Source organism: Ptiloglossa arizonensis, chromosome 7, assembly GCF_051014685.1.
Source record: "Ptiloglossa arizonensis isolate GNS036 chromosome 7, iyPtiAriz1_principal, whole genome shotgun sequence".
Classification (NCBI taxonomy): Eukaryota; Metazoa; Arthropoda; class Insecta; order Hymenoptera; family Colletidae; genus Ptiloglossa; species Ptiloglossa arizonensis.
The window spans coordinates 18,291,463-18,316,763 of record NC_135054.1 but is presented as its reverse complement, the minus strand read 5'-3'; the positions used below and the strand labels follow the sequence as shown (position 1 = coordinate 18,316,763).

The 25,301-nt window shown below is 43.3% G+C and overlaps 1 protein-coding gene across 1 annotated transcript in view; it reads left to right on the top strand.

The window, feature by feature from the left end:
- Positions 1-25,301, top strand: part of LOC143149658 (uncharacterized) — a 121,137-nt gene that overhangs the window by 83,586 nt on the left and 12,250 nt on the right. The window lies entirely within an intron of this gene.

Sequence of the window (25,301 nt, the reverse complement as noted above, 5' to 3'; positions counted from 1 at the left end):
TAACGTTATCAATAGGACTATTAATCAACCGGTATCGGTAACCGGACGTCCAAGTAACGCGAAACGAGATCAATGTAAATTTTATGGTCGAGTTATTCGAATCAGCAAGGGATACGATCGAGCGAACGGCCGCGTATTTACAGAGGTATATCCGTTACATATCATCATTGTTACCGATAGCGTTGTTATGTCGGGTTTGAATCAATAATAGCTTGTCTCTGACGGCGAGTAAGTCGCATTAGCGCCTGGTACGTGATGGAATCAATCGCGTGGCGTTATAAACCGGACAATTTTTCTTCGACGCAAATATTTCTTGTACAATCTTTCCTTTGGATCGACTCGGACGCTAATAGTTCCAGTGTCACTAATCGAAAATAGTCTTCGAGTTTCGTTGAATCACCCTCGTGCCTCTACTTATGTATTTTATTTTTATATATTCCATAGAATCTTTTTTAAACTATATTTGATCCTATTATATTCGATACAATTATTTCTTTCGTGGTAAACAGAAAGATACGCGACAGTATATTACGACTGTGGCAATATTAAATATTTTTATTTTTCGTAATAAAATTCATAATAAAAAGGTTGAGAAGCATTGATTTATATGTACTCATTGAGTATATACGAATTATTTTACATTTATTTTTAAAACAAACATTCCGTACCAAATGTATCGTAAAGAACAAAAATTCTTTAAGGGGATACTGTCCGTACTAGGTCAGACGTTCCAGTCAGCCTACGCGAACCTTCCGACTACGCAAAGATTACTCGACACTGTGTCCACATTCTCTTCACATATGCTACTACATTCTTTACACCCAACACTCGTCTCTCTCGCTCTCTACGATACGTTTCACTGTTAAACTTTCAGAAAAAACTCTCGAAACCCAAATCATTTTACATCGATTCGAAGTGTCTCTCGAATGTAAATTCCATCCTTCAAACAATGCCCGATATAGTGACTCTGCTAATGTCGCTGTTAATACAACAGAAGAACCTCTTGTAGTCCAAATCATTTTCTAAATTCCATCTTTAAAATAATCTCCAACATAGTGACTCCGCCAATGTCGTTGTTAAACTTGCAGAAAAATCTCTCGAATGATTTTACATCGATTCGAAGTGTCCCTCCAAACTAGATTCCATCTTTCAAACAATCCCCAATATAGCGACTCTGCTGATGTCGCTGTTAAACATACAGAAAAACCACTCGTAGTCCAAATTATTTTACATCGATTCGAAGCGTCCCTCGAAACTAGATTCCATGTTTAAAACAATCCCCGATATAGCGACTCGGGCAATGTCGATGAACTCTTTTCGTACCGATTACGTCGTCCCCGTCTTCGAATCGAATATTCAGAGAAACGTCGGAAGAAACCAGACCTACCCAACAATACCTGCTACCGTACTAAATTCTTCGCGTTCCGCGCTTTTAATTATGCCGGTGCAATCAACGGAGAGAACTGTATTCGTTCTCCATCCGGAACACCGAGGCTGGTCCGGCAGGAAAATGTTTTCAGAGACGAACTCCGGTAGCATTCAGACCGCGTCTTATTCATTCTCTAGACGTTCGCGGTAATTTTACGCTCGGCACAATATCGCGGATTTAATTAGCCACTCGAATGAGAGCGGAAACAAGATGCTCCCACTCTGTGAGACAGGGCGGAGGGGGTTGGAAAGAGGGGGGCGTTCCGTTTCAGAGATCTGCAACTGATGTACGTGTAATTGCGTGCCGCCCGTTTCACCCCCCGCACCCCTCTTTACCCATCGGCGTGTTTCTTTCGACGCTTCTTGCGGCGAGTTCGAGCGCCGCGGCTGCTCTTCCGGAACGGGGCGGACCGAACGCGTTGCGATGCGAGAAAAATCCACGTACGCGGCGAATCGGTGGACGGAAACGGGACGAAGAGACCGAGGGGCGCGGAGGAACGGTGGATTTTCTTGTCGACGAAGGAGGGACGACGTTCGGCGCCGCGATGTCGATTTGGGAAAATTTTCGGCCGCGAGACGCGTCGCTGGGAATTAGGTCTGGCGCCGTATGCTGGAAAAGGACGCAATGTGGCAATTTTTTTCCCTTTTTTTCTTTTTTTTATCCACGGAGGGAAGAGAAATCGGAGAGAACGTTGCTTTAAGAAAGTGTAGTCGCGACTTACGAGATTTTTATTCTACCGGGGTGGTTGGAAATCGGAGAAAATTGTTTTATGGGGGTTTGGTGGAGTGTTGATCATTTTTTGATAGAGATCGCGGAGAATATTGTTTCGGTAGGCTTCAACGGGAATTTAAATGATTTTTCAACCGTGTGGAAACTGAAATCGGTGAGAATGTTGCTTCAGGAAACCGTGGTAGGAGTTCATGTGTTTTAATATTTTCTTGGGGAAGATGGAAATCGGAGGAAATTTTTTTGATAGATTTTGATAGGGACTTGAAGAATTTTTATACAGTCTGGAGGTTGAAGTTAGAGGAAACATTGTTTCAATGGACTGTTACGAGGAGAAACGAGATAATTTCTTTTAGGTATAAAAAATATGAAAATTGCAGAGAAAATTGTTTTATTGGATTGCAAATAGAGATCTAAAATGGTTCGAGACTTTTTTCCGGTATAATCGGGATATATTTGGTAGATAAATTTAAGCTCCATTCGAAAGTCGTAAAAGCATCGGGTAAGATATATACTGGTAGAGAAATGGTTTAAAATATTTGCTTTACTTTGACTTTTTAACGCTGGACAATCACGCGAAAAGTAGACAGTTCCCGAATAAAACAGAGTTTCGAGCGGAGGTGGTTAAATTTTTTACTTTTAAACGAGTAGAATATTATACGAGCAGGATTAACGAACTAGCGTTGGAAAACGGTCATAGATTACGAAGGTGTCTATTTCGGTGAATAAAACACGTGCACTCTTTTTTTTTCTCCATTTATTTATTTATTTATTTTTTTTTAATACATAACACCTCGCGAACTTTTTTCGGCTAGCTGCTGATACACAGGGTGATTCCAGAAACTGGGGCGAGTTGTGGCACTTTTTTAATCGAAGACACAAAAAATTGATAGAGGAAAAAGTTGAATCTTGCAAAGGGGATTATCTTTCGACGATACAATTTTTATCGTTACTCTAACCGCAATATAACTGGACACTTTTCTCGACACGAATCGATTTTTCTCGTCACTCTGCATACAAAATTATTAATATACGAACCAGTGAAAATCTAATATCTCAGAAGATACATATACCTACATATTTACAAAGAAGAACAATACATTACGCCACACATCCCCCATAAAAATTCTTTCATTCGAGCCAATAGAATCACTCGACGTATCGAGTTATTTCCCAACAGTGCCCTCATCACTGAAAAGTATATTATTAAAATCATCGTCTTAGATACACCTCTCGATCACCCATAAATCTTCCCCCTAAGATTCATCGATCCTCCGCCGCGAAGAAATTTACAGAACATAATTCTACCCCGTCGTGTCGCGTTTGATGCATTAATTGCCGATACCACGGGGCAATATTTACTCGAATTAATTGGAGAACCGAGATACCGTCACAATATGATTTACCTCGGAAGTTCTCAGTTACGGTTCGGAACCGAATCACCCGATCGGTGATAAACTATCGAAACATTCCACTTTTCGAGAGATTCCGGAACAGTTGAAACGCCCGGAGCCGGTTCGTTCGTTCGTTGAAACATTCTACTCGAGTTTTTTTTCTTTTTTTTTTTTTCATTTTACGAGAGCCTGTCTTCGCGACAGTAACATGTTCGCGGCTCGGGGGTACGCGGGGGAGCGAATCGTGGAAAATTTCAAAGAGCTCAGTCTGCCGTGAGAAACGCGTTGTTACCGTTAACTCCGCTGTATCGGATGACACGGGTAAATTATATCGCGAGGCAGCTTCGATCGCGTAATTTATTCTTTTGTTCGTCGAGCGTGCCCCACCGCCGCGGCCCGATGCATCGAAATTTCCTTTCATACGGGTACGCGTTCGTTCGTTCCAACCGGGAAGAAAAATATATAGATCGGTTACCCCCTGTCGTTCGTGTACGCGCAACTTGCAGGCGAGCCATTGTTCGACGCGCCACGTTATTGCAGTTGTTAATTATCCTGCAATCCATCACCGAAACGGATAATCGTCGAAGCGATTCCGTGATTTTTGAATTATCGATCGTGTAAATTCGTCGAATATTTAGAGACTCACCGTACCGAGACCACGATGCTGCCGGGGCGTGCGTCCGCGTCACGTTGAGTGTTTCAGAGAAATCTATAAAATATATTCTTAATGTTTTAATATTCCGAGAATATTAAATTTTGAAATCCGAGAACTCCGTGTAGAGGAATTTTCTTCTGCTACTCGCTGTATCTACTTTTGATTAGTAGTTACTTTCAGCGATGTCGAATCCTGATCGATGGTGTGGTAAGTTTTCTAAAAAATTCTGGTTCCACGATCTGAGAATCCAGGGAGTTTCTCTCCAGTATATTTTACACACTTTCTATCGGTTATTCGTTTCTGTGGTTCGAAGTACTTACCAATGGTGAAATAATATTTTTTTTCAACTTTCGTCGTCAAATCCGAGCATTCCACTCCGAAAGAATATCTCTTTCGATCATTTGATATACCTTCTGCTCCCGATTAATGAAATTCTCGCATCGCGAACAGTGTACTTAACGACACAGTGTAACTTAACGTACAATTTTCCAACTTTACTGCAATCCCGAACAGTGTCCACGGTACTCTCGTTAATTTTCTGCTTCGAAAGTCCGAGCTCGCAAATTTTCATTTACACGAAACGCTAAGAGGATCACCGCTACGGGGACGTTTAATATTTCCCCGTGATTACCTCCCGGACTCCCACATCGGACAATACTCGGCTCGAGAGTGGTCGCGGGTACCTAAACACGGGATAAATTCGAGGGAAACGAAAGAGTGGGGCTGCTTTTCGGGAAGGGGTTTCGGAAGACACCAGCCACCCCTGGTGCTATTACAACGTCGCGAATACGTGCACTATAAAGAAAATGAAACGACGTGGAGAACGACGGTGCCTTCGAGCTACCGTGTGATGTCTTCGTGCGCCGGGCCTGTTCGGATTTTAAAGAAAAAGGTACAAAAAGGGATCGGAGAGAGAGAGAGACAGCGAGGCTTGGGTAGGGAGAAATAAAGATAGAAAACCGGAGGGTAGAAATAAAGAAATAGAGGGGGAGGGTTTCGGGAGGAAACGATGCGGATGAAGGCCCGTTTCGCGAATCTCTCGCCTAAAATCAGGACGCAAACACACCGCGAAGGGGTGGGGGAGATATGCAAAGTGGCAGACGCTTTATGCAGAAGGTCTTCCGGCACCAATTCACTTTCCGTCGGTCTTATCGTTCCGGCACGGTTCTCTTGCGACGTTTCCCTTTATTTATTTCACGAGAAACGAATACAAGAACGACCACCGAGCGGACAAAAACGTTCCACGCCTGGTGTTCGTTCGGCCGCGATTTTACACGCACGATATCCTTTGTACGGTGCCGAGAGTATGCTCCTCGATGGGGAAATTGTGGTCGAACTTTTATCGAGGCTCTCCATATTTTTCTTTTTTTTTTTGATATTTTCGTTCGTAAGAAGAACAAACGAGGTTTCTTCGCTCCGCGTTGGGGCTCTGTAGACGTTGCTTATCAGTGAAACTGGAGGTTGTCACGAAGGGGTTATATCGATTCGATGTGGTACCAGTTTGATCAATAATATCTGGCGCTGTGCGCTTAAAGGAAGATACAAAACTTCGCGACCGCTGTGGGTAATACTTTGGAAGTTGGAGTCGGGACCCCGCGGATTACATTCCGATGGTGTAATCTGTCGAATATTTGGAATTGTCGTTGACGTTCGAAACGAAGCACTGTGTCGAAGTAATATTCTCTTGGCGCTGGAGGGAAGAAGCGAAACTTCACGACCACGGTGGAGAATATTTTAGAAATTGGAGCTGAGATTCCATCGCTACGATTTACATTCCAACGGTATAACCTGTCAAAGGACTTGGAATTATGTATCGCTAACGTTGGAGACGAAGCGCTGAATCGAAATAATATTCCCTTAGTTTCGTGACCAAAGGAACGTACAATATTTTCCAACCATCTAAAACTAACGTTTTCTGAAGCTATATGAAAAAAAAAAATTCTCTCTGGTACACTTATCCATTATTCTGAAATTATCGTACTTGGAATCATAGGCAACGCAATTTATATACACCGAATATAACAATTTCTGGAGAGGTTTGTTGAATCTAAACTGAAAAAAAGTCTCCTCCATTACACTTATTCATTACTCCCAAATTATTACTATACTCGATGTCATAAGCAACCGTGTAACACCCAATTTGTATTAAAAAGATTTCCAGAGAGATCTGTTGTCCTTAAACTGAAAAGATCAAAATTTTCTCGGTTATCTGTTCGTTACTTCCAAATCATTACTATACCCCAGGTCACAGGCAACCGCGTTGCGCACGATTTATACACTCTGAATAAATTTTCGTAATCTCTAATTTATATCCCTCTAGCAGTCGACTATAACCGGTCATATGTATCGGGAGCGACTCGCGGAGCAATATCGACGATTCCAGCGGATCAAGAACCGATCCGACGAAGCAATATCCTTGGCAGAAATGGCACTTGGTGATCACCGGTGCCCTGCAAAGAGGTTCTCGGTCCCGAGACAAATCTTTCTCTCATTTTCCAACCGAAACGACAGTCCGACCGTGCTTGACTACCGAGACACACGTACGTCTCTCTCCCAGGTGGTAGCTCGGTTTATATTAAAAGATTCCGGATGGTCATCGCGCAGAGAAACTGGTGCAAACGTCGCGCTATCGCGACTCGAAACGCGAATATCCGAGCCGCGAACATTCGACCGCACCACTATTCGATAACGCGTCCCGTGGACATCCCGATTCTCGAATCTAATCGCGGCTCGACCCAGATAACGGTCGACAGAAACGCCCCTGGGTACACCGGTGAACCCTCCGCGATATCTGATATTCGTTCGCGATTAAATTAAAGACAAGACCACCGGGATCGATTTCCATGCCGGATGCGAAAGTGGTGGACCGAATCGTTACCTACGATTCGATTTTAAGGTCGAAGCTTTCAGAGTTTAACGAAACATCCGAGTGCACGAATCGGGAAGCATTTTATCTTTTATTTCGAGTGTTTTTCAATACTACCGAAACGAAACGTTCGTAGAGTATAATACAGTACGATCGACTCGGTTAGTTTCGGTCGTGTTCTGAGACCAGAACTCTCGAAGGTCACGATGATATTTGAAGAGTGGAATCGATTACTTTCGATTCGGTTCCAAGAGCGGAGGTTAATGCGAACTTTTGGAGATCGATGGAATGACCAAACGTTGCTGCAATTGAGTATCTTTCTTCTGAGGGTACTCAGCTTGCAATTTTTTTTCTTCTCATTGGGGATAAATTTGACCGAATGGGTGAATATTCTTTGACGATGGAGAACTGTAGATAATTGTTATATATTTCTTGCTTATCTATACGTCGACCAGGTAACACTCAAATTAAATGTTGATGTGACAAACTAACGCTACAGCAATGGGTTGTATTTCTTTTTGGAGTACGAGTACTCTTTGGTAATAGAAGGACCGTGCATAGCAAATAGCTATATTTCTTTCGTACGATAAATAACGTGTCCACGGTAATCGACACTCACGAAACGTATTTTTCACTCGAACGATATTTCAACACCTCGAGAAGAAAAGCAAGCAGGTATTCGAGTTTCTAAATTTCCATCTCGCTCTCGGTGCGAGATCCTCGTCGCGAGTGCCGAGCAAGTGCGTCACACGAGTTTACACGAAACATCTTTCCGCGAACAAGTGCCGCGAGAACTTGATCCAGAATATTTACCAGGATGCTAACGATCGATGAAGTGCATCTGGAACATTCGGTTAATGCAGCGACGCAGACAGGGAAAATTACCGCGGAGAATAACGCTTCCACTGATTTACATCTCCGCGTAAACCTGTTTCAAGCTCCTTATCGTCGAACTCGAGGATCTCGTTGGATGGAATAGTAGGCAATCAAACAAGTACTAAGTTCGTTCTTATTTACCGGTAATAATATTTTCCAAGGAATCAGGTTTCGTTTGTGCGGCATGGAATAAACCATAATTAGATTCGTCGTTCTTCGCGAAATGGGCTTCCAATTTTTGAACAAAAAAAAAAAGAAAAAGAAAAAAAGAAAGAAAGAAAAAAGAAACGGAAAAATCCACGATTAATTTCATTTCGTCTCGAAACATCGTTAGGCGTTCTATGAATGCTACAAATTTAGACGTCCTCCGAGTGAAAACTGATTACGCAGAGAGCGAATTCAATGGTCGAAGGTATCGATTCCAAAGGTGGAAGCGAGTTCGCTGAGAGAATACACGGTCGTTGATGTCGGAACGAAGGTAAGAATCCGGTGAGAAGGAAAAAGACGGCGAGAGCAACGAGCTGGCTTCTGATTCGTGCATCCGAGCGTACGAAACAGAATGCACCTAGTTTTGCATCGCGTAATAAGCGAGTGGCCACTAGACGGGCAATCTTTCTGCCTCATTAGGCGAAATATAGGCACGTTCGCGTGTCTGCACCTCCCATGGAGCTTGGTTTCCTTCGAGAGAAGCTGCTCACGAGACGAGAAACGCGGAGTCACGTACCGAGGGTGAGAAGGGCGACGTCGAGGGAACGACTCCCAGCAGGGCGTAGAAAGCCCTCGTTGAACGTTTCTGCAACCCTCGTAGCTAGCGATCGATGGCCCCTACGTTATCGATTATCGATCCTACGCGACGCTACGATTTCACAATGGTCACCGATTACGCGAGGGATTCGAACGATCGCCCGGTGAATCGAAACCTACGAAGAAGAGCCTTACACGCGCAGCCCGTCGACGGAACTTTAACAAATTTATTTTCACGTTCGTTCTACGATAGAGAGCGTTACAAATTTCCATCGAGAATTAGGTATTCGCGATCGATCGCTCCGAAGAATCGCGAGATTTTGATTTCGGCGACGCGGACGCTCGAAACGTCGCGTCGTTTTCATTTCGCTTCTCGATCTTCGTACGTTTTACATTTGTAACGTTGGAGGACGATTTTTCATCGACGAAGCAATCGATCTGGTTCGAATTCGACTTTCATTTTTACGAGAGATTGACTTTTTAGTTGTGCACAGTACTTTTGGAAGTTTTACTGCGATTGACTTTCCAAGTGCGATAATATATACACCATTTCGGGGTAATCTGTATAGTAATTATAGCGCCCGATTCACCTACTGTGAAATTGGTTTACACTTGATCTGTCGACTGATCGAAACGGGCTCGAACAACCGGGTAATTGTCACACTGCGTCTTGCACGATGTCGTTATAAAGTTGGGGAAAAAAAACTTTGCTTAACGAGAATCGGTTCCAGTTAATGCGATTTGCGTGTCACGCGATCGACTTCGCCACTATAACTTTCGCAACGTATACTTACACCGCATAAAAAAGTATTACAGAGAGTTGGAAAGATGTCACCTGAATAAAAGGGAGCGTAGCATCGCGTGTAAGGGAAACTTGGACATCTCGAGCGATTTTTGTCCAATAATCGACCTTTGAAGGCTGACTAAACCGTCTGACCCAACACGAGCCGCGACTACTTCCACTTGACAGCTTTCCAGCTCCCCATAGTACCTGACTTCCTTTATTTATTTCTTCAAAACTACCAAACAATCACGCCTAACATTTTACACACATTATTAGAAACCTGTACCCTAACATCTTGCAAAATCTGTTTAAAATCAGAGACGAACAATCGGTATATTTTTCTCGTAAAACGGAGCAAGTACTTAAGACTCGAATCGACAATTTTTCTGAAATTTGCAAATTTTCCAGCCAGGTTACTAATCTCGTTCGTTCTCTCGTTTTTCCTCTCGCGTTCAAGCAGACTTCTGGAACGCACTTGCAAAGTGTTAAATACCTATTTCTACTTTTCGTTTACTCTCGTGTGTTGTTCAAATCTTGGCGAAATACTCGTTCTCGCGATTCCGATACAATTTTTGCAAAATCGATCGGAAACGATGTAAATGAGGGTAGCGGATAAATTTCGGGTAAAAACCAGGCGCGAAATGAAATTTCCAGCGAACGATGTACATATATCCGTGCAACCGGATCGATAAATCGCGGCTGGTTTGCAATGTACGCGGCCGCGCTATAATTCAGGTAAATGCTAATTGTACCTCGCCGCGATCGACGCGCAAGACTTATCCCGATCCACGTGGATGTAATGAAAACAACTAATTCAACGCGAGGCAGCGATTGCAACAGGGAAATCGAGTTCTTTGCTCCAGGGAGCGCGGTTGCTAACGTTCCATAAAATAATTTCTTCCGGTTGTCGAATTGTTATCGGTTGTTACCAATTTGAGAGGATAATTCGCTGCGCTCGAAGCAACGAGTAAAAGGAAGGAGCAATCTGTATCAACGTAACAGGTGAAATAAGATCGTACAAACTTAAATTTACGATACGGTTATCTGGTGCTATTAGTGCTAAAAGTTGTCCAGATTTTCTAACAAATACACTTCAGGGGGTTGATAACAACTCATTTCTAAATGGAATTTTCGTTCTAGATTCAAGACGATTTTCAATGTTACCAATGGTGTACAAATGAATCAATATTTGTATCAAATTCGAGTACTTGGAGAAGTATCGAGGAGAACGCTTTTGGAATTTCTATTTCGAACTTGAAATAATTTTCACCGTTATCAATACCGATAGAAATCGACAAATTTGGAAAACTAGCGACAGACAAAGTCTCTCTCTGTGAATGAACCCCAAGGATTGCCACGCATTAGGAATTTTTATTCCAAATCTAAAATAATTATCAACATTGCGAACTCTGTTGGTAGTTCAAAAATTCCTCCATTGGAGAACACTGAGAATAAATTTCAACGCTTCTAAAATTCGTATTCCAAACCTAGAACAATTCACATCGTTACAAATTGCGTCGATGCAAGTCCAAAAATTTGGCAAACCATCGACAGACAACTCTACTCTTCTGAAACCTGTATTCCAAACCCAAAATAATTTTCATCGTTACGAACCGTGTCGAAAGTTCAAGACTTTCTCAATAAGAGTACGTTGACAATCGTTTCCAAAGTTCTCGAATTTTTATACGAGATCCAGGATAATTTCCATGACCACTCGTACACCGACACCCAAGCACGAGAACTTGGTATACCCAACGCTGAATCGCTGCGGCAAGAAACAAGGTTGGCGAGGTGCACGGGTATGAAATCGCGAGCCGTTTCGCGGCCCCTCGTCTTTTTCGAAGCTCCCCTCTGACAACGGGCAGAGACAGGGGGCGAAGAGTCGGCGAACAAGTCGGCTCGTCGACGCATTAATTAAACGGCTCGAAATGGAACGGAACGGGGTAGCTGGAGGTCGCGCACGCGGCGGCGGCTCCGCGTTTAATTTAAACCAAGAAAAATCACCGGTGTCCTGTAGCTAGCATCTAATTAACTCGAACCACGACGCGGCGGTTCTTTCGGTTCTTTTTCCCGGGAACGGAGGTGGCCAGAGAGACGCGGACAAAGCCCGTGCCGTCGCTTTGTTTCGCACAAAAGCCCACGGGCCGCCGGGGAAAAATAATGGGAAAATGTAATAAATCGGGTGATTAATTAAGCCACATTCGCCTCCGCGGAACCTATCCGGCGTGCCGCGTTCATTCTTAACCGGGACCCCGCTTGTTCGACCGGGGTGCTCGCGCGAGTTTCGTCGCGCGGTTCAACCGAGTACCCCTCCTTCACCCCCGAACGTTCATTATTTACAACGAAGACGTGGAGGAACAACAGCCCGCCAGGGGGGTTATTAATAATCCACCGATGGCTGGCGAGGATGTAACGCGCGCGTTCTATCCACTGTGCGCGATCGACGAGAAGTCGAAAGGAATGCGGCTCCAATTGGTCCGTGAATCGAATTCTTTGGAAAAACAAAAAAAAATGAAAATTGTTTTGGGACAAATTTGAATCTTTTTCGTTGGAAGGTCACGTGTATTTACATAGGACTTTTTCAGCGGTGATACGTTTTATATTGTTTTTTGAGATACACTTGTACCTTTGTTCGCGAATACCAGGACGAGGTGTGTTTTTCTGAAGAAAGGGTGAAAATTGTTTTGAGAATAATACGGTTTTTTTATTTGCGAGATGGCGATTTATATTTGTCGATAATACAATGTTTGCAATGTGACGCTTTTTATGGTGTTCTTCGCGGAAGATTTGTAACTTTGTCCGTGAATATTGTAACAGGGTATGATTAATCTTAATTTTTAAATTATATTTTTCACGGTTTGAAAAATTTTGAACATGGACTGTAGACAGAAATGTAGATTATAGTCAAGTTTTCCTCCATAGAGGCTAGAGGCAACTTGCTGAGTTTAATTAGAAGCGGGTCAAAGGAGAATAAATCAAAGGCGATGTCGGACATAGATTTAAAGTACGGAAATGTGTATCAAGGATGTCTCTAGGGAATTCAAGAGTAAATGAACTTATCGAGCAATAGTACAGCCTTAAATTATGAATGTTCGATGAGACGGAAGATCGAGAGGATATTTTCATTTAGGTATCTCTTGCTAGAGAAGCAAAGAGGAGTTAATAAGTCCCGGGAATCGAATCGAAAGTCTTAAAATAACTTTTACCGTTAGTTTTTCGTTTCTCTTTATATAAATTTCCCAAACAACCTTTTACATTCGTTTATTCTAACCTACGTAAAATCTCGGTCGCGTTACAATATTTTACATTTGAAATCTTGTTACATTTTAAACGTCTGGTAGAAAATAAATTCGTTAATAATTCACGTTACACATCCTTCCAACCATACTTCGTATTTCAAATATTCATTTCATGTCACAATTCTTAAGAATCAACACCACGCACTCTCTTAATGTTAACTTATACTTTAGACATCAATTTCAGAACACAATTGTCAAAAATTAACACTCTGCAATCTCTCAATGTTACCTTATACTTTAAACATCTATTCCGGAATACAATTGCCAAAAATTGACCCTACATCCCTTTCTCCTAACATTAATTCGCGTTTCGGGTATTTATTGCAAAAGGTAACGGTTACGAGTTAACCCTACGGGCCCCGCCGCCGAAAAATATTAACTCGTATTTTAAACAAAGTACCACGGAGTAACGAATGCGTACTCAAAAGTCGTTGACCCAATGCCACATATATTTAAATCCGGGTTAAGCTCGCGAGAGCATATGCGCGTTCTTAAATCTTTATCCGGTTTTAATGAATTCCCCTTTATTTTTCGCGTTTCTTCTCGTCATCCAGCAGTTCCCTCGTCCGCCTCCGTTAGGTCACGGCATTAGGTTGCGTGCCGGCAGGGAGCCAGCGTTGTTTAAAGTTTAAACGCTACTGAAGGGTCACTTATCTTGCTTAACGAGAGTAATGAATTAAAGTGGAGAAGGGGACGAGCACCGGGAGCCTCCTTCGTTCTTCGTTTGTTTGTTCTATCCCCTGTTTTTCATTTTTTTCCCATTTTTTTTTCATTTTTTTTTCATCGTTTGTTCGTTTTAGCTTCATCTGGGGGGATTATAATAAGCGATGATGATTCATGCGACCGGTTGCGAGTATCCGAGTGTCCTCGAACTCCTTCCGGGCACTCTTTAAATTGGAATCGAGTTCCTGGTACGGTTCGCGAAATCCTGATGATCCTCGCCATGATTCTAAAGGCTTCGTTCTCGTTAGTCGAGATTCGACTCAGTTTATGTTTGCAGCTAATTGCGCACTGCAAATTAGAGAAGTTACACAGTAGTCGCTTGTCATGCGATAAATACCATCCCATGTGACCCACTTTACGTTACCTACTTCTCTTCTTTTTTTTTTCTTTTCTTTTCTCTTTTTTCTTTTTCAACAAAGAAACTGCACCAACGCACAGAAAGCTCAGTCGGCAGACGCGCTCCGAGATTCAGAGTCGTATTGGCACGCAACGAGGAGAGCACAATAACAACGATCCAATGTTCTTGCATTAACTCGATGCCCACTGAACCGTGGATCAAAGGACCGTTAGAGGGTTTCCGTTATTTTTTTTTTTTTTTTTTAAGGGTGAAACGCGTGCTAAAAGAGTTACAGGTCAGTTGTGCGATAATCCCTTTCGAAAAAAGGGAGCATTCGATACGAAAAATTTCAAAACGGCTCTGCTCGTTTAAGCTCCCCAATATTTCGCTAACCCTGTTTGTCCATAAATTGAATTTGAAACTTTAAAGCTGTTCGTGCGCGGACGCACCGAAGAGTAACCCGATGTGTCTTATCTCGAGGAGTACCTTCGAGGATTTATAATGCAAAAACTATTCGGTTGATTGTTTTACAATATTGTTCGAACGTTGGAGAAAATGTGTAAATTTTTGTAGATCGATGGAACGATTAATTTTTCAGGAAAAAAATTGTCAAGCAGATGCTCGAGACATGTGACAACACTATGTATAGGACTTTTTCCTAACGACACTTTGAATAGAACGAATACTGTTTCGAAAAAGAAAAATTGTTAAAGAGATGTGTCAAACAAATTATTCTAGAACGTGAAAATCCTATTTAGAGAATCTCTTTTCGTCACAGTTTTAATAGAACGAGTACGTTTGCAGAAAAAAAATGGTTAAAGAAGAGTGTCGGAGAGAATCGTTCCGAAAAGTGAGAACCGTATGCATAGCTTCGAAGAAGTCCTCGGTTCTCGTAGCAAGACCAACTCCGAGCAATGTCCCCCCCTTTGAAGGGTCCATTTCCATGCCACAGATCTTTAAGAGATCGTCGGTGAATCCTTCGAGTAGGATCTAAATAAACAGAAGCTGTCGGTAAATCCCTCTCTATCCGCAATGCAGCTGGAAATTGAAAGACGGTGTTCGTTCCTCGAGTCCTGTCCTGTTGCATCGTTGAACGATTCGCAGAAGTCACGATCGGCTGGTAATCGCGAACGTCAGTCGTTTCCATTGTGTTTCGCGAAGAAACAATGGCGCGGAGTCGAATGGAAGAAAAAGCAAGATGTTGTAACAGAATCGTGATCGCGATTCTCATCGATTCGAAAAAACGAGGCGAGAGCACTTTTAACGAACCGTTCGTTAAAGGTGATTTAATTGATTAAAACGAAATGCGAATCGAACGAGAGGGAAGGGTTGGAGGTGATTATTCGCGAGTGCAATGACGCTTGTGCGTTGTGCGTGAAGGAGAGGGAAACGTTCAAACGAGAGAACCGAGGGAAAAATACAATCGTGACTATTAATTGCCATTGAACAATCGAGCTCGGCGCAATTAACCGCGCGACGAATCGTCGGAGAAGCACTCGAGATTAATAAGGTGCGTTCAAATGCATCCGGTGTCAATTGTGTTGCACCCTCGTTGCTCGTCAACCTTGCTTCTCTCTTTATCGCTGTCGAATATTTACAGAACCGTAAGAACGCAATAAATTTTTGCATCTCTCTCGTTTGTTGAAATACTCTTTTGTTTTTTTTAGAGCAACATTCACTTTATTCACACTGTTGGGTAGAAAATATTCTCCCCGTTGTAACCGCGACGAAAAATATTAAAATTCTAACGAATAGGAAAACTACAGATAATTTTCACGACCGATGGAATTTCAAGAGATCCCAACTATTAAAATTCTTCTAAATTTCACGTATAGAGGTAGTGTTACAAAATATCTCGAATAACTGGTAGGGAGTATAATTTATTCACAACTTACAAACTTTATAATTACAACCCTTTAGTTGAGAAACTGTTTAATCATTTCTCGAGAAAGTCTTCGCGCTACCGATCTCAGATGTAACGAAACACCAGAAGTTGCTCTTGGTACCAATAAGAAACTACCATCGTTCAACTATCCTATGGAATACCCATACGAATTATTAATGTTTAAAATTCATCCAACAAAGCAACACCCTGTGGAATACCCAATAGAAACGATCAAACGATCAAATTTTTAAAGTTCATCGAGGAAAGAAATTAAGAAAGTTATTTCTCACGGTGTTTCGAGTATAAAATTAATGTTACGCGCGCATCGAGAAATCCTCCAAGGATCCTTTCTCTCTTCTCGAATCCTCGTGGACGTTGATCCGGTTTCTGGATGCGGAATCTTGGGTGTCGCCAGGGACCTCGACGGAGAGCTGGACGCTGCAGTTGGACGCATCTGTTGCAGAAACTACGGCGTCCAGCGGCCATAACCGGGAACCGAACGACCCACGGAAGAACTGACGTCCGTCTATCCCAAAGTACACTTTATCCCGCGTCATTTCACAGAGGTGGAAAGTGTCTTTCACAATGTTTTCCATCGGAGACGCAACTTCGCCTTCTCCTTATCTCGTTGCGAAATATGCACGCGGCTGCAATTTTTTCACGCGTCGCGCTGCAGAGAAATCGCTCGATCGAGGAAAGACAAGCGAAGCTATCGCATCGATCAACCGAGGGGTTGATTTTACCGCGAAAACTCGAATTCGGGGATGAAATATTTCCGATCGCGGACCTCTGGACCCTGGCCAAATTGGATGTATAAACAATGAAAGACAAATTGAAAATGTCGCCGAGGCTGGTCCCCCGGAAACGAAAATTTTACAGGTTTTGGAGAACCGCGCCGGAGTATTGATTTTTGAGAGGTTGCGTGTAGTATTGTTTTTGAAGGTGCGAGTGTGTTTGCAAAGCAGGTTATTCCGATGCAAGAATGAACAAATCGACAGACAAATTCTATTTAATTTTGATGCTACTAGTTTCTTAAATTTTGTCAAAGTTTGTGAGATACCACATGGGAATCTTTCCTTTCACCAAGCTTCAGGTAAAAGGAAAGGGAATAATGTATTTGTCTCTCTTTCCTTATATATAGAAATGTCTGTCTAAAAGTAGACAAGATCAGAGAAAGAGAAAAAAGTCCCAAGTTTAAAGAAACTAAAGTTAGAAATAGTTTACTTTACTTAATATCTGAATATTAAATACAGTCACCGATAATTTTCAAGTCGTATTATTAGGTTTATCATTTGTTCAAAAATTCATATTTAAAATTAGAAATTCGTCGAAAATTCGAGATTAAAAGATTAAAAATTCTCGGAATTCTTTCTAACCGTTTTCTAGAAAAGAAGAAAAAAAGGAAAAAGGTGTACGTAGAATTCTCGGCAACGAATCTACGAGGAGCATCTGGTCTACTGTTCCGTTCCAGCTTTTCAAGCTTTTCGCGCGAAGAAACCGGAACGCATAATTCCCCATTTCCCCCGAAAATCCAGCGAGGGAATCAACAACGCCAAATGAATTTAGGGTCGGAACCGCTTCACCGCGAACACTGGAAGATAAAACGACAAGCGTTCCACGACCGCAAATTAAGCGAGCTTAAATATTTCCCCTCGGTTTCTCGCGCCCAGCGATAACACACCAGCTCGTTTCCATCGAAATTACTTGTTCGCCACGCTCGCTCGCTCGCTCGCTCGTTCACTCGCTCGTGCGAATCGACTGCATAAGGAGTTCCACCAGCGATTCTTCCCAATTTCCTCCAGCAAATCTCGCGAACAATTTAATTCGTGGCTGAGATGGGGACAAAGAAACGTCCACGTGAGAAAACGTAGGTTCGAACACGGCCGCGGAACGTCGCTCGGAAGTTTCCAGAAAAGCTTCGGGGTTGACGGGGCTGTACCTCTGGGAAATCCACCCCTCGACACGAGGACCACGACCACGCGAACCCGTATGGCCGACAGATTTTCGAGAGAGCCTCGTGTAAGCCCTGTGAATCCAATTCGCGGAACAATAACGACCAACTTACCACCCCTGGCCAGGTGTCCAAGTAGCCACCACCCCCTAAACTGCTCCTGGGAATGGATACGACGCGATAGGGTTATTGCTCAGCCGAGAATATTATCTTTCCTTCGTATTCTCTCCCCTTTTCACTTTTCTCGAACTTTTTCTCCGTTCTCGCCACCCCCTCCCCCTGTTCCACCCCATCGTCCGTTGGTCCTCTCGTGGCAAAGGAGGCTAATGTTGCCCGGTCGAAATCCACGATGGAGAGGCTTCCACGTTGGCTGATCCCGGACGCACGAAATCTAGGAAATCCGATCCGGATTTCGCGTCGGTTTCTTCGGTTTTTCGAAAGGAGCTGATATCTCGGCCGCGATGAAAAATGCTACCCCCGAGTGTCCGCGTGACCTTCTCACCGCATTAATTCTTTTTTTTTACGAATCGAGAGACCCTGTCGAGGCTCGATAAGGCAATCGATCCCCCCTTTCGCGTGGCTTATCGAAGCTGCGTAGATGAATTATGGACTCGGGAGTGGAAGAGGCGCCCAGGAGGGGGTAATATCCGAGGATCCCTTCGAATGTTTATTTTATTTAACGTCTTTGTTGTACGAAGTTCCCGATATACCGCGCACGGCTGACGAGAAGTTTCTCGGAAGAAATACCGGTCCGATTGATCAAAGTGGCAATCGAATCGAGAGTTTTGCAATAACTTTTATCCTTACTTTCTAGTTCCTTTTCGTAGAGATCATTTTCACGAATTTTATAAACAGACTTTCCATCACTTTATTCTAACTTACACGAAGTCCGTATCGTATCGCAATACAGTATATTTCGGATTTAGTTACATTTTAAATATCTATTTAGAAAACAAATTTGTCAACGACTAATCATCTCAATGCTTATTTCCCTATTTTTGACTATAGCGTAGTATAGGCGTCACAAATTTCCTACATAATACATAAAATGTACCGACACCGGGCGAAATAATGCATTCGGGGCCCCTGTAGCCCCTCAAGAGACATCTCTCGAATTGTGCACAGTACGTTCGTTTACTACGAGAGAAATTGGCACGATTCAATCGAATTGTATACTTCCAGGATCGTGACACAAGGGTGTTTTCGTGGATGTTTTATTTCGCGATGACAGAAGGGCAAGGGTGAAAATTGAAATTCCAGGGGTGACGAGTACTCGACCGTACCGCAGAACGGTTCCATTTAATCGGTTGACCGTGAAAAATGCCCAGCTGGTCTTTCCGCGCGCGTTTAATCCGAGCCGGAGCAATCGAACTGTCGATCGAAATTAATCTGCCACTTGTTCGCTGGAGCTGTCATCGGTCGCGTCTTCCGTGCATCGATGACAGCCGATTACTGTACCCTTTCGTCCTCGTAAAGCGTCGTGACGCTGAAAGGGAGAACACAATTCGGTGGCATTGTTGTCGGAACGAGAGATCAATCTTTCGAGTAGTTTCGTCTCGTGCTAGGTCAGACGTATTGGTCAGCCTCCGTGAAGACTGGGTGTAAGTATAATAGGTTGTTCGAGAAGATTTGTCGTTCGATGAAACTTATCGAGCAACCTAGCACGTTATTCGACACAGTTCACATTTTTGTTATTCGCGAGATTGCATTCTTGTCAACTTAGAAGTGACCTTCAATTCTTAGAATATAGCGTCTGGTCATGTATGCACTCTTTTCACTTTTAATCGAACAGGTACTACGTACAATCCTTTCATATTTGATTGTTGTCTAAGACAATTATATATTTACGTAGTAAATTCGAAAATGATCATTTTTAATTTTGTTATTTACCACTAAGAAAATTGTAAACTTTCGAGTTTCCGTTCAGGATAAATTTCGTAAAGAATTTCAAGTCCTTTTCGGTCGATCGAGTTTCATATATTCGGAATTGGTACACGAAGTTTAACACTGAGATATTTATGAATTTTTATCGTCGAATTTTAGAAACGTAGATATTGTATTAAAATTTGGTCAGGGAATAGTAATTTCGAGAAGTACGGTAACGCAATGCGAGGATTACCATTGCACGAAATAATTCATCTCGGTTCCCCGACAACTTCCTCTTTCTTATCCATTCGTGTTTAACCATCCAACAAACCCATTCAATATTTGATCATAACGTAATTGGTGGGTGTACGACGTTAGAGTGTAGCGCAGACGCGCGTGCAGTCGCTGCTCGTGAATCAATATTTGACAACGTCGAAAAATTGTTCACTGACCTCGGCGCTGTACCCAACCATAAGATAAACAGTTTTTTTTTCCACCGACCGGGAGACGTCTGACCGTAGCCTGGCTGCTTTCACTGACCCATCGATCACCGTCTGACCACATACATGTTTACACTCCTGCGACCAACATGCTTCGTAGCCAGTAAAAAGATGACCCGTCTCGTACCAACCGAATCTGGCTAATTGTTCGTGGTTCGGGTCGTAAAATATTTACACTGTATACAGGGTTTTCCATTAACGATTAACTAAATAATATCGCACGAAATTTCTTCCCACTTCGAGTTTCGTTTTCAACGAATATAAAATTCTGGAATAATTATCGGCAACTTTCGTTTCGCGTAAAATTTAAAATAAGAACGACGCTTCAAAGTTTCGAAAAAAATCTAACGAAAAGACCAAAGGTAGAGATTCGTGGAAAGAGTTTGAAAAAAAAGTACCCGAAGGATAGCACGGAAAATTTGTTTCCACTTTGAGCTCCGTTCTCGACGAATACACGAATCCGGAATAATTATCTGTAATGCTCGTTCCGCGTAGAATTTCAAATCGGAACAAAATATCAAAGTTTCGAAAAAAATCCAACGGAAGGACCAAAGAGATTCGTGGAAATGATTGGAAAAAAACTACCGAAAAGATAGTAGGGAAAATTTGTTTCCACTTTTGAGCTTGGTTCGCGACGAATCGGGGCTAATTATCGGCAATTGTCGTTTCGCGTAAAATTGAAAATACGAAAGAAGACTTGAAAGTTTGGATAAAAATTGAAAAGGAAATGGGAAAGGTGGAGAGACTCGTGGTGGGTTTCGCGTGCACGGTAGACCGACGTATCGGGATTCGGAATCGATTCAAAAGCTACTGGGAAATCTCTGGAGTCCACCCCTCCGTTTTTACACGGCAAATACCGGGTTCCGTGTAGTCAATTTCGCCTCCATTGTACGCGAAATATGGCGGCAAGTTACGTACGGGTTTCTCCCCACCAGGGTGAACCGCAAACCCCTATTTTTCACAGGGCGCGGATACCGATTTGACGAAAAATATACTTTCGTTCGAGCAAGAGTTCCCCTGCCTCTCCACTCCCCTCTCCCATCACCCCCGTTGCACACCCCGTGGCTCTGGTATCGTCACGTTGTCGAATCCAGTTCCACGATTTCGTTCGGGGCTGACTTTGTTCCGTTGACTGCTTGACGCCTCTCCTCCCCGCCGTTCGAGCAATTTCGCCTCGACGACGAAGGCGGCGAGGACGCGGGAAATCCGACGATCGTAAACGGAATTGCGCGGGATTTACTTTTAATTACTCGAGCCTGCAAAACCTGCACGCGTTCACGGCTGGTCGTGTTTGCCCCGGAAATTTACTTTCAATTACTCGACGCCCGTCGAACGACGTCGAAATAAAACGTTCGACTGACAAATTGCGCCGGTGCCCTTCGACGATTTTACGCGATCTACTACTACCGCCCTGACGAAGCCATCGATCGTTTTATTAACCACTTCGCGGACCGCGTATCTCCACCGTACTCCGTGTCTCGATCGACGTACGTTCAAGGTAAATTCTTCGATCGGTGATTTTCTTAAAGTTTCTTTTACCGGAGACCTACGAGACGAAATTATTGACACTTTATTTTGTGAATATCGTGGATACTGGGAATGTAAACATTGTAGAGCGTGGAACCACACTTTTGGGATTCGATGGATCGATCCTGAATCCTGGAATCGACTGGTACATTGATCTACTTTGTGGTAACGATTGTTGTGGGAGGATATTTCGAAAGAGTAATCTTTGGAGCGAGAAATTTTGTGCAACTATCGATCCAATTGTCGTACAGTAACGATAGTTTTAGGAATTACCAAATATAGGTAATTCCTAAAACATAGGTCCCTTTCAAGGAGTTGTGGCAATTGAAAACCGTAACTTCCCCGTGGGTAACATCTCGTTAATCTCGTCTCATCGATTCTGCAACATCGCCTCGAACGTTAAACGTTTCACGATCTCCGTCTAAAGAAAGTTTCTAAATCACGGCGTAGGAATCTCGTTGTCGTTGCGTTCTTCGTTCAGTTTCCACGCGTGTGGCGGATTGTGGTAAATCTTGGCCCCCGATTCCTTCGGGGCTGCTTCTGGCAAACAGTGAAATGCACCCGCGCGGAGTCAGACATCGCCGGGACGCGTACAAGCCCCTGTACAAGGGGTTGTTACAGGGTTGTACGTCGAGGGAAGCTGCGGCGCGTAACGACGGCCCCGAACAATAGCCTTCGACCGTCTATGTCGATCACGTCCCACCACCAGGGTGGCCAGGGGTGCGGTGGAGGATGGAAAGGAGAGTTCTCTGCTTTCTTTTGTCGCCGAAGAGGCCCGAGCGACCGCCCCGAATCGATATTCCCTATGCCGCGTAACAATCGAATTCTGGAGGGAATCTCTTCGCGAGCGACTATTCGGTATCATCATCCGGCCCTTCGCCTCTCCGGGCTCGTTTCTTCCCGCTTCTTCCGCCCCATCGACTGGATTTGCGTCTACCTGCCTACGGTTCTCGAGACCGTATCGCGGACGTGCCGCGACGATCCACGTCGAATCGTACTCTGGACGACGTGATCGAGAACGAGACTCTTCGTCGGGAATCTTTCCCTCGGAGGTTCAACTCACCGGGTGTCACCGATCGAGATTTTACGCGTGGGTGCTCTCGATCCTTGACACACCACGCGTGCGTCTTTTCGGAACCAAAGAGTCTACCGTATCGTTGTATCGTACCATTGGTACAATTTTCGAATTTTTCGGGTCGAGATTGATCTACGGTTAGAGAATACTGTGAGAAAGTATAGAAAGTTATTGGTCATGGACGATTGTAATATATTGTCGACAAGTCGGATCTCGGGTGTTACCGGATCGACAATGCGCTGAGATTTCATTATTACGCGTGGATGCTTTTGATACTTTAACTACGTGTCTTTTCGGACTCGAAGAGTCTTTCGGATCGTTGTACAGTTTTATTGGTACAATTTACGAATTTTTCTGTTCGAGATTGATCTACGGTTAGAGAATACTGTGAGAAAGTATAGGAAGTTATTGGTCATGGACGATTGGAATATATTGTCGACAATTGGAAAAATAGGTGTCTGGAGGCTAATAGTTCCGATTTCGATGCTACTCGTAAACGTGGCAGTACGCTATCTTATCGAGCGAAACTTCCCCGTTGGTTCTGGACCGTAGATTTTTCAACAAGTTATTAATTTTTCAAGTGCCCCCGGGGCGAGTAAATTTTCCACGATCGACGAACAACGGGGGTAAGTTTATCCGAATAAGTTGAACCAGTCGATAAACCTGCCCCCAGGTTGGAATTAATTTTCTAACTTTCACTCGAATCTAATAATTAAACGAGGCAATATTTCGCGCCGAACATCAGGCTCGCGTAGTTAACGTTGAAATAATGGAACGAAGCCCCGAGCATTTTATACCGCGCACCGAAAACGTTGCGCCACACCACACGCGGTTACCGGTAGTGGTAGTCAATGAATGATTCACCGTGGCTGTTATACATTCTACTCTATTTCGACGCAAATTTCTACCTTCATAATCTGAATCGGATCGAAAACGAGAAATCACGAACGATGAATAAACTAATTCCAATCTCTCTATCGGTTAAATTGAAACTGTGCATCCCCCAAAACGGATATTCAACGGCGCAATATTAAAGGAGAGGATTATTAACTTCCGTGACAAATTACTCGAAACTCGGTGCAGTGTATTCGACGATGGAAAAGAATCGCGGAAAGGGTAGCAATATCGCCCACACGGGAGTTATCGAAGTATTCTAATAAGGCAAGAAAAATTGTTGAAATAAGCGGCAGGGGGAGGGGGTGGTGTTGGCGTGGACGGTTGGTGAGTAGGGGGGTGGGGAGTGGTTATCGATCATCCGTGACGTCCACGACGGCCAAAGTTTCATCTGGCGCTCGGATGAGCCGGCATTATCTTCTTTCGCGGACAAGAGCGCAACGAGGTCGGCGCAATCCTGGAAATTTAATTGGAAAAGTTTCGCGGCGGTCTGCTCCTCTCGAAGCACCAAGTACTCGCGATGTATCGACTCGCGTTTCAAGCCTGGAGCACGTGGAGAACCCATCGAGACACGCGGCCATAAATCGTCCGTGTAATATTCTAGTTGTTGAGTACGGAGACGTGTCTGATCGCGCGATCGAAATGTTTAATCCGGAAGAACCGGAACCGTTCAACTGGGACCGTTACGTCGAGCACGAAGACAATTGGTCACGTTTCTTTTTTTCAAATTAATCTACCGATGGTCACTATTTATCTTTAAGATTATAGCAAGGTGATGTGTTATTATTGTATGTAATATATTTGTAACGCTTGAATTAAATATTACTATGTTGTGTCTGAAATTGAGTATTAGTATATTTAGTACTACGTAGTATTTAAATTGAATATTACTACGTAGAATTTAATATTGAATACCGTTGACGTTTGGATAAAATTTTCAGAAGAGAAAAAACTTGAATTTTTCTTCCCTTACTCCGTTGAGGTTCCAAGAGTTCCTTTGTTGTAACGATAACTGGGCGCCACGTTGTCTTCTATGAATCTCTAGTGTCATTTTTCAGATAATTTTCAAGCTCTTAGAAACGAGAGTTTCGAGCTCCTCGTCTACTTAGCTTCACGGTTCAACGAACGAACGAACCGTCTTCCGGTTAATGTGTTTTCACGGGTCCAGATTCCTCGACGATTCGTGCGTCAACACCGGTGGATCATAAATTTCTTCGAGAGTACGTTTCGCTTCACGCATTGACTCGACGTCGAAAACAATGAAACGGCAATTAGAAATTATAAAAGGAATGTTTGCTTCGCTCGTCAAGAAACGCGGAGAGCCAATGATTTAATTAATTGCTCGTTACGAACGAATCGAGACGGGAATACTCGTAGTGAAAATAATTTTGAACTAAGAGGGTGATTTCGCGTTTGAAAATAAATCGAAAACGTAGAATAAATTCTTTCCATACGGTGGTTTGTTCCCGAGAAAGTTAATACGGAATCTGCTCGAGTACTGTACACAATTTACAGAAAATGAAATCGGTTCGAAGAATGCGCATAAGGTAAGAGAGTATAAAAATATTCGCGAAACCGGAACTTATCGAGACAAGCGTTTAGCTCACGTTTCTACGGAAGCGATTTTCTCGAAAACGTACCACCGAACGGAAAATATTTATTCCACGTTTTCGATTTATTTTTGCACGTAGAAGCACTTCTGTGAAACTCGCGGCATCGTTGCACGTGCGACGCGACGTCGCGACGCTTTTTAGACGTCGCGTTCTCCGT